General features: G+C 42.1%; 1 protein-coding gene across 1 annotated transcript in view; it reads right to left on the reverse strand.

Moving 5' to 3' along the window:
- The window catches only part of LOC144599309 (chondroitin sulfate proteoglycan 4-like), a 59,076-nt gene that overhangs the window by 13,845 nt on the left and 32,608 nt on the right, over positions 1-12,623 (reverse strand). The gene's annotated exons all lie outside the window — the stretch shown is intronic.

The following is a 12,623-nucleotide window of genomic DNA, read 5'->3' on the forward strand; positions in this document are numbered from 1 at the left end:
CACCCTTATGCACCACCACCCCTCCCAAAACCCATGTACCAACCTCACCCTCACCAATTCCAACTTTTCCATCCCTTAGCCCACTACACCAAAAATAACCTCAAAAAACCAACTTGTATTTACATCTTTAAATAATACAAAATTGCTTCAGTGCCACTCCAAAGACGTACAGGTTTGTAGGTTAATTGTCTTGGTGGATGAGTAAATTGTTCCTAGTGTGTGCAGGATAGTAGAGAGAGCTAGATAGAGCTCTTAAGGATAGCGGAGTCAGGGGGTATGGGGAGAAGGCAGGAATGGGGTACTGATTGAGAATGATCAGCCATGATCACATTGAATGGCGGTGCTGGCTCGAAGGGCCAAATGGCCTACTCCTGCACCTATTGTCTATTGTCTATTAATGTGTGGGGATCGCTGGTCGGCGCAGACTCGGTGCGCCGAAGGGCCTGTTTCCGGGCTATATCTTTAAAAAAAGTGGGAAAATTATGGCAAGAGACCCAAATAAGCTGTTGCTGGGAAGCTGAAGAGAAAGATTTTATGTTCACCATTCATAGGATGCGAATTCACAAGCTGCTGGAGTTGGAGGAATAGGGAATTTGGGGATTGTCAAGCCGGTGGTAAGCATTATAAATAGGGAGGAGCAAGGCCTAACAGGAATTTTAACGTATTACACAAATCTTAAATTCACCCAATTGAGGGATTAGGAATTTAAGTGAATGGAAACTGGGGCAGTGAGTGAATAGGGTTTAATGTGGTATAGACTATGTTCATTAGAACTTCAAATGAATCAAAATATATATGGAAGGAGAAAGGAAGGATGGAATGAGAGGCACTGTACTAACATAAAACAGACGGTAAACAGTCCTGATGTTTGGCATGACACTAAACACAAGATCACTCTATTTTGCCTGTACACTTTGAAAAGATTGCTTAGTTGATGGAAAGAGTGCAAACCGTTTGTGCAGAGGATATGTAATCAAGACAGATTGAGAAGGGATGGTTCACATGGTAGCAGTCACATTGAATTTAATTTGCCACTTTGATGGGATTATTTCAGGGCAATGAGAAGGTGGTAACCTAATTTGGAGAGAATCAAACTAAAAGTTCTGGGGAGGATAAAACATGGTTTTTGGAGAGGGAATATAATTCAAAATGATGCAGAAAAGCTCACGGGCAGATATGAAGGGTTAAGATTTGAGCATCAACATAAAACTAAAACATTTTTTTGGATTAACATACAAAGATAGATAATTAAAACTTTCTGTGATTATCTAAAGTGGACAATAATAAATTGACATTTATTTTTGCTTTAATACCAATGAAGTCCATTGAAATAACTAATAGAAGAGATGTAAAACTAGCCACTGAGTCACCATTAAATGCAGAGCAGGCCACAATCTTTATTATTTTTGTTCAACTACTGTCTAATTTTACTGTTTTTCTGATGTACAAAATAAAAACATTAGAATGCCCCAAATCCCTCAATTTACAAAACAGAAACAAACTACAGCTGTTCAAAATAATTTGATGAAGACGTCAGTAACCTCTTCTTGAGCCTCTGTGGAATTCAGTCAGTTAATGTGGATATAACATTGCTTCTGAGAAAATCACAAAGGAACAGACAACATTCCTTGATTCTAGATAGTACTGGAATGTCTCAATTTATATAAAAATCTGACATAGCTTCTTTCATGGTCTATAGGTCAGACTAGGGAGAAAATTTAAATCAGTGATTGTCCTGAAAAATGTTTGTTTTTCAGTCAACCTAATAGAAAGTGCAAACAGCTAGAAATAAGATTGGGCTCACATGATGTAGCCTCCACAGTGGAATAGCTTTGAGCACTCATTTTCTGGACTTGCACACGATGAACTGGAGTAACTTGTTGGTAGTCTGCTGAACTGCCAGATTAGTACCTTTTGGGACAGAAGAGGAGAAGATTGGAGTAGGTATATATTTCAGCATCTTCTGGAAAATTTCAAAACAATTAAAAATCAACTCCAAATTTAAAATAAGCAAATTTGGAAGCTTATTGATCAGGAATACACAATTACAATACACTACTGTCCAGATGGACTAAAAACATCCCTACGAAGCCTAAAATGAAATTACATCTCATTTTTTACTACCCAAATCTGACATTATAACAAAAAGGATGAAATGTAAACTTATTTCACCTTTTCTAATTGATTGATGGCTTTGTAATGGGGAAGGGCAGGGAACGTGGGTACAGATTTTAATCTCAAATATTGGGATATGTACCCAAAATGGTGGTATTTCCCCCCCCTGCAGATACCCTACTGGTGAACATCTGAAATACATTGCTGGATCAGGCAACAGATGACTCACAGAGAACTCCAATCACTACTTCAGGAAATAAGATATCAGAGCTTGCACAGTGTGCTTTCTAACCAAAGTTATTGCCAATAAAGATGAAAAGAACTCTATAAAGGCAAGTTATGTTTGTAAAGCATACTTGTTGGGACCTGCAAAGCTAATGTGTGCCATTATTGTTGTGAACTACCAAATCTACAATTGCTAAAATTTAACTGATTCTGGGAACCTAGTAAAGGTAATGGATAGATGTCAAAGAGAAACATGTTTGCGACTATTGGCCTTTTTTTCCAGTGCCTAGAGACGCCTTCTATAGGTAATTCATGTCTTGAAGGGATATAGGAGGGCAGAGATTACTGCTGCCTTGCAGACAGAGAGTTTTGTACCAGGATTGAGGTCTGATTCTTCAAATACCCTTTTCCTCAATTGGAAAATGCAGTGCTGGCGAACTGAAGGTGGTGGCAGAGGATAAGTAAACCTCCATCAGCATCCCCTTCCAGGCCAACTTCCTCAGTACTAAAGCCCTGATTACCGAACGCCACACTCCCAAGACATACATTTTATTGAGCTTTGGTGTGGCAAGCGATTACCAGGCAGACAGTGAAGAACCAAGAATGTCTACAAAGCTTTTTTGAAGATGTGCAATATTCTCAATGATTCCTGGGAAAATCTGGCCCATGGCCTCTCCAAATGGTTGACCATTGGGATGGTATTGAGTCTATGTAAGTAGACGGAGGGTAGCTAGAAGGTCTACAGAAGCAGCGCACACCTTAAACTATCCATCTATACATCCAATCAATGGGATTGGGAGTTCCTGTCCATCTGTGGAGGAAACCATAGTTCCATATTGGCTTCATTAGCCAACTCAGAACCCACAAAGTAGATGCAAGGCATTCTTGATCCCAAGAGACTGCCTTGGATGACATATTTCCTTCCATTTTTCCAACAACCGTGGGCCATATCAGGCCACAAGTATGCCTGCATTGGATTAATTTTCAAATCTTCCAGTAACACCAGCCCACAGCACAGATTTTACAAGTGCTAAACTGGCAGTGCAGTTGTGTAGAAGTACAGTCCTGATTAGGACCATGTTTTATAATATCCAGGCTGCTGAAGTTGAAAGCTAGTGTGTTGGCGTGCTCCTTTTTTTTATACTTACATTTTTACTGCTCGTCACAATCTGATTCACAACAATAGTGAATGTACTATTGTGCTTTTGGCAGACCATCTCAAGACTTTGACATATGTTGCAGGTTCATGCAACACATGCAAATGATAACAGTGAACATCTTCATTACAATTATCTCTGGTGTATCAATGTGTTTTTTTCCAGAACCTTTCAGATGAGGCATAACTCCAGCATTTAACGGAAGATGTTTAAATAAGCAATTTGTTTCCCCTACAGAACATCTTATAAAAAGTTTTGAAGGTATCACAAAATGCTGGAGTAACTCAACAGGTCAGGCAACATCTCAGGAGAGAAGGAATGGGTGACGTTTCGGGTCAAGACCCTTCTTCAGACTGATGTCAAGGGGCGGGACAAAGGAAGGATATAGGTGGAGACAGGAAGATAGAGGGAGAACTGGGAAGGGGGGGGGGGGGGGGGGGGGGGGGGAAGGGAGGGACAGAGGAACTATCTAAAGTTGGAGAAGTCAATGTTCATACCACTGGACTGCAAGCTGCCCAAGCAAAATATGAGGTGCTGTTCCTCAAGTGAAATATGAGGAAGCTTATAAAAAGTTTTACTCAGCTTATAAAAAGCCTTCCACCTTAAGTATTGATCCACAGCATAGCAAATGCATATTATAGCCAGGATGTAATTAGTTTTTTTGCTTGGGATCTAGGATAGTTGTACCATACAAAAAAACACAATTCATAAAACTGGAAAACTTGAAACACAAATTGCCCCAGAACTTGTGCCAAAGAAACAGTGCTTCTATCTCATTTAACATCACATAAAACTGCAGAACACTGCAGTGTAACATAACCTATTCAAAAATCTCCAAGTATATTTATGTGACTGTGTTAAAATCTTCACAGCAAAAAGTTAACAGCTAATAAAGATTCTACTTCAATTCAAAATAGTGTGCTATTTAACTTTCTTAATTTGGGCCAATACTTTGATAACTTGTGAGTATACGAATTATGAGAGGGTACTGTTGAGCACTTAATATGTTAAAATATCTTCCAATTATCGATTAGTAAATACATTAAAAGTGACAGTCTTTCCATGACAAGTTTAATGTCCTTTTTAAAACTGTCCATTTCTGTTTGTGATTTGTAAAATTAAAAAGACATAAAATACAAAGGCCTAGAAATTACTGTGTTCCCAAATGGATGAAGATTGGAGGAAGTTGAATAAGGTACAGTATGTGTCAGTAGTTCAAGTAAGTGGCCGATCTGCAGCAGTTTTAAATTGGGGCATTCTTTGGGATTTTGTTTTAAAGTAACATTGAACGAGATAGAAGTTCAGGGTTTTGATTCGCTGGAGGTCTTGGGAGGATCAGAGAGGCATTGGATGATTTAGAGTGATGTAAGGAATAGCACAATGGTGCAGTAATTAGTGTCACTGCTACACACAGTGACCCAGGTTTCATTCCGATTTAGGGTTCTGTCTGTATGGAGTTTGCATGTTCCACTTTCAACTGCTTAGGTAACCTTTAGACTTTAGAGATATAGCGCAGAAACAGACCCTGTGGCTCATCGAATCCACGCCGGTCAGCGATCCCGGTATCTAACACTATCCTACACATTAGGTACTGTTTTACAATTTTAGTTTTAGTAGAGTTACAGTGTGGAAACAGACCCTTCGGCACACCGTGAACACGCCGACCAGCGATCGCTGCACATTAACACTATCCTACACACACTAGGTACACTTTACAATTTTACCAAGTCAATTAACCTACAAATCTGAACATCTTTGGAGTCTCTTTGGAGTGCGGGAGGAAACCGGAGCTCCCTGGGGACACCCCACGCAGGTCACGGGGAGAACATACAAACTCATTTACCGAAACAAGAGTGGGAGGAAACCGTTGCACCCGGAGAAAACAGGGAGAATGTACAAACTCCGTACAGACACCACCTGTAGTCAGGATCAAATCTGGGTCTCTGGCGCTGTAAGGCAGTAATTCTACTGCTGCTCCAATGTGCCAGTTTCCTCCTACATACCTTCGTACAGATGACTGGTAGAAGACTTTGACCCTTCCCCTCCATCAGTCTGAAGAAGGGTCTTGACCCAAAACATCACCCATTCCTTCTCTCCTGAGATGCTGCCTGACCCGGAGTTACTCCAGCATTTTGTGTCTACCTTTGACTGGTAGAAGAATCGCTGGGCATATTACAGAAAATAGGTTAGTAAGGAATATGTGGAGTGAAATGGGATTTATGGGAAAGCTCTGAGAACCGGCAATAGACTCAGTAGGCTGAATTACCTTCTTCTGTGATGTTAAAAAAGAGAAATAACACGAGGAACCAGGACCTGTGGAGGTCAGTTTAGGGGGGTTTGGAGGATTGAGGCTTGAAGAATCAGGCTCTGCGGGGCAGGGATGGGGTCCTTGGTGTAACAGTGCTTCAGCTTTTCAGCTAGCTTGAGGTGGCATTCGTCAATCAGGACTCCGATCAAGCAGTCCATATATTCTCCCAGCATGCACCAAAAAGAGGATTTCCACATTCCTCCACCATCATCATTAAACAGGAAGGTTAACTGGCCAGTTTCCTTGTAGCTATTCACAGGATCCTGGTAATCCCTCATGCCCTCTGTGTGCCAAATGGCAGGTAAATGGAATGGAAAGGTTTACAGGAATAAGGGCCAAAAGTGGGAAAATGGGACTAGTTTATTTAGATGTGGCATTTTGGTCAGCGTGGACTAGTTGGGCCAAAGGGCCTGTTTCCATGCTGTGCGACTGTCACTTTATTGATTCACTTCTTAAATGTACTCATATATTCCATATACACATCAAGGAATTTGTTTGATCACAGCTGCCTATGCATGCCTCTTTTTTCCTGCCCAGAGCTTCACCATCCTTCATCAGCAAGGATTCCCTAATCCTGCCAGCCTTGCCCTTCACTCTAACAGGAACATGTTGGCCATGATCTCTCCCTTTATCCCATTCAAAAACCTTCCATTTGTCATTTGACATCCTTCACCTACTTACAGCCTCTCCCAATCAACTGTTGCAATGTAATGCCAGCAAAACCAGCCTTGCACCAATTTAGGTAAAACCCTGCAAATATAGTAAAACTGATAATCTACCATTTTAGACCATGTAACTATGATGTTAAGACAAAGACATAATTGTGGACCAATCTCCTTCAAGGGGGGGGGGGGGGGGGGTGGTGAGGGTGCACCTGTAAATATCAATTAGGAATCAAAAGCAACTGAAAAGAAATACAAAGATTTAGATACACAATGAACTGTAGATGTTGAATATTGAGCAAAACACAAAGTACTGGAGTAATTCAGCAGGTCAGGCAACATTCCCTTGCAAGGGGTGACATAGAATCAGGAGATGTTGAATCAGTATGGATAGAAATGAGAAATTGTAAGGGTAAAAATACCCTAATGGGTGTTATCTATAGGCCCCCAAACAGTAGCCTTGACATAGGGTGCAAGTTGAATCAGGAGATAAAATTGGCGTGTCAAAAATGTAATGCTACGGTGGTTATGGGAGATTTCAACATGCAGGTAGACTGGGAAAATCAGGTTGGAAATGGACCCCAGGAAAGAGAGTTTGTAGAATGCCTTCGAGATGGATTCTTAGAACAGCTTGTACTGGAGCCTACCAGGGAGAAGGCAATTCTGGATTTAGTGTTGTGTAATGATCCTGATCTGATAAGGGGACTAGAGGTAAAAGAGCCATTAGGAGGCAGTGATCACAACATGATAAGTTTTACTCTGCAAATGGAAAGGCAGAAGGGAAAATCGGAAGTGTCGGTATTACAGATAGCAAAGGGGATTACAGAGGCATGAGGCAGGAGCTGGCCAAAATTGACTGGAAGGAGGCCCTAGCAGGGAAGACGGTAGAACAGCAATGGCAGGTATTCCTGGGAATAATGCAGAGGTTGCAGGATCAATTTATTCCAAAGAGGTGGAAAGACTCTAAGGGGAGTAAGAGACACCTGTGGCTGACGAGGGAAGTCAGGGACAGCATAAAAATTAAGGAGAGGAAGTATAACATAGCAAAGAAGAGTGGGAAGACAGAGGATTGGGACTCTTTTAAAGAGCAACAAAAGTTAACTAAAAAGGCAATACGGGGAGAAAAGATGAGGTACGAGGGTAAACTAGCCAATAATATAAAGGAGGATAGCAAAAGTTTTTTTAGGTACGTGAAGAGGAAAAAAATAGTCAAGGCAAATGTGGGTCCCTTGAAGACAGAAGCAGGGGGATTTATTATGGGGAACAAAGAAATGGCAGACGAGTTAAACCGTTACTTTGGATCTGTCTTCACTGAGGAAGATACACACAATCTCCCAAATGTTCTAGGGGTTGGAGAACCTAGGGTGATGGAGGAACTGAAGGAAATCCACATTAGGCAGGAAATGGTTTTGGGTAGACTGATGGGACTGAAGGCTGATGAATCCCCAGGGCCTGATGGTCTGCATCCCAGGGTACTTAAGGAGGTGGCTCTAGAAATAGTGGAAGCATTGGAGATCATTTTTTAATGTTCTATAGATTCAGGATCAGTTCCTGTGGATTGGAGGATAGCAAATGTTATCCCACTTTTTAAGAAAGGAGGGAGAGAGAAAACGGGTAATTATAGACCAGTTAGTCTGACATCAGTGGTGGGGAAGATGCTGGAGTAAATTATAAAAGACGAAATTGCTGAGCATTTGGATAGCGGTAACAGGATCACTCCGAGTCAGCATGGATTTACGAAGGGGAAATCATGCTTGACAAATCTACTGGAATTTTTTGAGGATGTAACTAGGAAAATTGACAGGGGAGAGTCAGTGGATGTGGTGTACCTCGACTTTCAGAAAGCCTTCGACAAGGTCCCACATAGGAGATTAGTGGGCAAAATTAGGGCACATGGTATTGGGGGTAGGGTACTGACATGGATAGAAAATTGGTTGACAGACAGAAAGCAAAGAGTGGGGATAAATGGGTCCCTTTCGGAATGGCAGGCAGTGACCAGTGGGGTACCGCAAGGTTCGGTGCTGGGACCCCAGCTATTTACGATATACATTAATGACTTAGACGAAGGGATTAAAAGTACCATTAGCAAATTTGCAGATGATACTAAGTTGGGGGGTAGTGTGAATTGTGAGGAAGATGCAATAAGGCTGCAGGGTGACTTGGACAGGTTGTGTGAGTGGGCGGATACATGGCAGATGCAGTTTAATGTAGATAAGTGTGAGGTTATTCACTTTGGAAGTAAGAATAGAAAGGCAGATTATTATCTGAATGGTGTCAAGTTAGGAGGAGGGGGAGTTCAACGAGATCTGGGTGTCCTAGTGCATCAGTCAATGAAAGGAAGCATGCAGGTACAGCAGGCAGTGAAGAAAGCCAATGGAATGTTGGCCTTCATAACAAGAGGAGTTGAGTGTAGGAGCAAAGAGGTCCTTCTACAGTTGTACCGGACCCTGGTGAGACCGCACCTGGAGTACTGTGTGCAGTTTTGGTCTCCAAATTTGAGGAAGGATATTCTTGCTATGGAGGGCGTGCAGCGTAGGTTCACTAGGTTAATTCCCGGAATGGCGGGACTGTCGTATGTTGAAAGGCTGGAGTGATGGGGCTTGTATACACTGGAATTTAGAAGGATGAGGGGGGATCTTATTGAAACATGTAAGATAATTAGGGGATTGGACACATTAGAGGCAGGAAACATGTTCCCAATGTTGGGGGAGTCCAGAACAAGGGGCCACAGTTTAAGAATAAGGAGTATTTCAGTCAGAGAGTGGTGAAGATGTGGAATTCTCTGCCTCAGAAGGCAGTGGAGGCCAGTTCATTGGATGCTTTCAAGAGAGAGCTGGATAGAGCTCTTAAGGATAGCAGAGTGAGGGGGTATGGGGAGAAGGCAGGAACGGGGTACTGATTGAGAGTGATCAGCCATGATCGCATTGAATGGCGGTGCTGGCTCGAAGGGCTGAATGGCCTACTCCTGCACCTATTGTCTATTGTCTATTGTCTATCTCTGCAGGGAAAGGATAGGTAACGTTTTGCATTGTGACAGTTCTTCATACTGATTGTAGTAGAGAATAGAAAGTTGGAAAGATATGGGGGCAGGACAAAGCCTGGCAAGTGATAGGTTTGATCGGCAGATGTTAAAATTATATTGCAGGATTCCGCAGGGGCCGGATTTCGGATGCCTCACGGCCTGGGCCTCGTGGGCCGGAGGTAGAGCCTTGCAGGCCGGAACCTCGCGGGTCGGAGGTGGAGCCTCGTGGGTCGACGAAGCCCGTGGCCATCGGTGCCTGGGTCTGCGGAGCCCACGGCTGGGGACTGGGTCGGCGCCATGAAGGCATCTGGAGAAGACCCGGCAGCGTTAGTGGAGCGGTCAGTGTGGTGGTCGATGATGGCGCCGACCGACAGACGAGGACAGAAATGTGGAAGCGACGACATCACTGCCGAGGGAAGAATCAAAGGAGGACCCAGCGTGGGGGGGGTCTGTCGTGAGGGAGGGGGCAGGTGAATTTGTAACTTTGTAAGTAGTAACTATGGTCTAACGTACGCAAGCAAAGAATTTCACTGTGACTTGTCACATGAGACAATAAAGTATTCCATTACCACCACAATACAAATGAATCAATGTCACACATTTCCAAGAGAGTTACACGTGGTACATGGTTTATTTTAATGCAAAATTTTTGTTTGCCCTGGTGTTTCCCTCTAGTCAACCTTACACAAATTACATCCACAGTAGGTACTGAGTTAAATAACTACTGATATTGTTTGCTGACAGAACCAGCTTTTAAAAAATTGCTGATTACACTAAAGTGGAAGGTTTAGTAAATAGGGAAGATGGTTTTTAAAAATTGCAGCAGGATTTTGATCGGTTGGGCTGAGGGATAGTTGATGGAGTTTAATATGAGAAGTGTTGCATTTTGGGAAGTCTAACCAAGGCAAGACTTGCACAGTGAATGGCAGGGCACTGGGGAGTGTTGTAGAGAAAGAATGTAGATACATATTTCTTTGAAAGTGGCATCACGAGTAGATAGGGTGGTCAAGAAGGCTTTTGGCACAATGGCCTTCATCAGTCAGAGTATTGAAAATAGAAGTTAGGAGCCAACGTTATAGTTGTACAAGACATTGGTAGGGCCACATTTTGAATATTGTATTTAGTTTTCCTGTTATAGGAAAGATGATGTTAAGCTGGAAATGGTGCCGAGAAGATTTACGAGGATATTGCCAGGATTTGAGGGTCTGAGCTATAGGGAGAGGTTGAGCAGGTTAGGACTTTATTCCTTGGAGTGCAGGAGGATGAGGGGTGATCGTATAGCGGTGTATTCTCATGAGAAGAATAGATAGGTAAATCCACAGTCTTTTACCCAGAGTAGAAGAATCAAGAATCAGAGGACATGGTATTGTGTGGGGGAAAGATTTAATTGGAACCTGAGGGGCAACTTTTTAAAAAACTCAAATGGTGGTAGGTATATGGAATAAGCTGTCGGAGAAGGTAATTGAAGCAGATACAATCACAACTTTTAAGAAACATTTGAACAACTACATGCATAGGATAGGTTTATTGGAACGTGGGCCAAACACTGGCAGGTGGGACTAGTGTAGATAGGGCATGTTGGTCGGCGCGGGCATGTTGGGCCGAGGGGCCTGTTTCCACACTGTATGACTCCATGAAATGCTGACAAAAGGGCCAGACACAATTCTCCTGCATTCACTGAGTGCAACGTAATTCTTTGCAACTCAAATCTCAGGGAGATTGTCTCAAACCATGATCCCGGTCATCATAGCACAGGTACTTACAACGGATTCCTATAAAACTCAAGAGCTAAAAATACCAGAAGAAAGCCTGTAGATAGGTTTTGCTGTGTTTATCAGTTACAGAATATTTTTTTAAAACAACCAGGATAAGAAAATACATTAAACAGTATACGCCATGTTTATTTTTCCTGATGATAAATGATAAATGACCACAAAGTTGGACTTTATTGTAAGATTTGAGTATAACAGTAGAGACAATTTGCCTTAGAGACAATAAATTACCCTGGTGAGACCACAGCCAGAACAAAGCACATAGTTCTCCCTACCTCAAAGATGCACTTATGGTAGGAGTTTCACAAAATGTTCACAAGATTGATTTATGGAATGGCACGTGTAACTTATGATGTGTGATATGACAGACTGGGTCTATATTCTCTAGAGGACAGATGAATGAGGTCATCTCATTGAATCATGAAGAATCTTCAAGAGGCTTGACAGGAAAGGTTTAGAGGGCTTTGGGCTAAACACGATGGAGGTGGGGACTAGAATAGATGGGGCACAGTGGTCATCAGGTTGGGCCGAAGGGCCCGTTTTCTTGCTATGTGACTCTGAGTGCAGTAATAACATGTTTTTTGGCTGGGGTGTCTTGAATAAGAGATTACAATCTCAGAATGAGGACTGGCCATGGAGGAGAGGGGTCAAGAAGCAATTTCTTCACGAGGAGGGTGGTGACATTCTCAACCTAGGAGAGCAGTGGGGATTTAACGCAGTGAGCATATTCAAGATTAAGATTGGTTTAAAATATTAAGTGAATTAACGGATGAGGATTATGCAGGAAAGTCAAGCAGAGGTAAAGATCAGCCATGACTTGATTGCATTGTAAGGCAATCACATGGCGCATTCCTCATTCTGCTTCTTACGTTCTTCATTTAGGAAACAAATGCTATCGGTATCAAGGATACAAAGAGTTATAAATCTGAATGGGTAGGAGAACAAGCAATAGAGAGTGTTATATCAACAAGACATGAACCAAAGGGTGATGCAAGATTTATAACAATTCTTTGCATTTACTGATGGTTATGTAAGCCCTTTCTGGATGAAAATATCATTAAATGCTGCCTTTAAACTTTGATCCACCATCAACAACATCACTGGTTTGAATACATCTTATTTGTTATCAAATTAAATTGCCAAGGGATTTGTACTTGAAAAGCAGATCATGGGTAAGACCAGTCATTGACTTTGCAATGCTAAAAAATGCTGAACTTTATAATCCAAGTCTTGATTGAGGGAGGACAATTTCAGGCAATTCGGTATTGAAATTTGAGATAGGCTTGTGGATTCTCTTGCATAGAGAAAACGTGTTAATATACTGCACGGGTGATTTTTAAATATCTTAAACCCAATTCCCAT

This window comes from Rhinoraja longicauda, chromosome 1 (assembly GCF_053455715.1).
Source record: "Rhinoraja longicauda isolate Sanriku21f chromosome 1, sRhiLon1.1, whole genome shotgun sequence".
Taxonomy (NCBI): Eukaryota; Metazoa; Chordata; class Chondrichthyes; order Rajiformes; family Arhynchobatidae; genus Rhinoraja; species Rhinoraja longicauda.